The sequence below is a fragment of the Octodon degus genome, unplaced genomic scaffold (genome assembly GCF_000260255.1).
Source record: "Octodon degus isolate 3935 unplaced genomic scaffold, OctDeg1.0 scaffold00026, whole genome shotgun sequence".
Lineage (NCBI taxonomy): Eukaryota > Metazoa > Chordata > Mammalia > Rodentia > Octodontidae > Octodon > Octodon degus.
The window spans coordinates 2,764,484-2,765,669 of record NW_004524602.1 but is presented as its reverse complement, the minus strand read 5'-3'; positions in this window follow the sequence as shown (position 1 = coordinate 2,765,669).

Below are 1,186 nucleotides of genomic sequence, written 5' to 3'. Positions count from 1 at the left end.
TTATTTTTTTATTTTTATTTTTATTTTTTGCGGGACCGGGGATTGAACTCAGGCCTTTGCGTTTGCCAGGCAAGCGCTGCTGTGTTGTGCAGTGCTAACTGCAGGTGCAGGATGCATGGAAGAGCTCTGGAATGGCACAACCAAAGCTTGTGGCCCCTCCGTGAGGAGCAGTGCTCTGCCCTCCCTGCCCCCTCCTTGAAATCCTTATTCTGCTCACTGCTTTTTGTTTCTTGAGACAGGGTCTTGCTATGCAGTTCAGGCTGCTCTTGAACTCATTATGTATTCTGGCTAGCCCCCAACTCATGATGATACTCCAGCCTCAGCCTTGTGAGTGCTGGGATTATAAGTGTCTGCCACCATGCCCAGCTCTTATCTCCTTATTGCAACAGCTGCGCTATACATTTGTCAAAAGTCACACTCTTGGAGCCGGGGAGATAGTTCAGTGGAATAAGCACTTGCCTGGCAAGCGTAAGCACCTGAGTTCAATTCCCGGTTCCATCAAAAAAAAGTCACACTCTGAAGCCAGGTGTGGTTCAGGCCTATAATCCCAGCAATCTAGCAGGCTGAGGCAGGAAAATCACAAGTTCAAACCCAGCCTGGAGAATTTAGTAATTTAGCAAGTTCCTGTCTCAAAAAATGAAAAAGGGTAGGAGATGTAACTCACTGGAAAGCCTTGGGTTCAATTCTCAGTACCACTACATAAATAAAAGGAAAAAGATACACTAAAAAAAGTGAATCATACTGTATGTAAATTACATCTTAATTTAAACACTCTAAATGAGAACAACAAGAAACAACCCCACAGCTTACTTCGTGGTTGTACGATGTGAACCGTAACTTTTGCAGCACAGCTGTGTGGTGGTGACAGTGTCTGCAATGGTCAGAGTCTCACTAAAGCAGGCAGGACCAGCAGATATCAGGTCAGCACCGAGGCGGCGTCCCTGATTATGCAGGATCCAGCATTCAGACCTCACTCCTGGTTAACTTGGTGCCTGCAGGACACATTCATAGAGATCCAGAACGTGAGAGAACAGCTGTCTCGAGGGACAATTTGCTTGAACTCTTCAGAAAGGTCAGTTTTTTTTTTTTGTTGTTGTTGGAACTGGGGATTGAACTCAGCCCCTTGAGCTTGCCAGGGAAGCACTTATTCTACTGAGCCATCTCCCTGGTCCAGAAAGATTAAAAA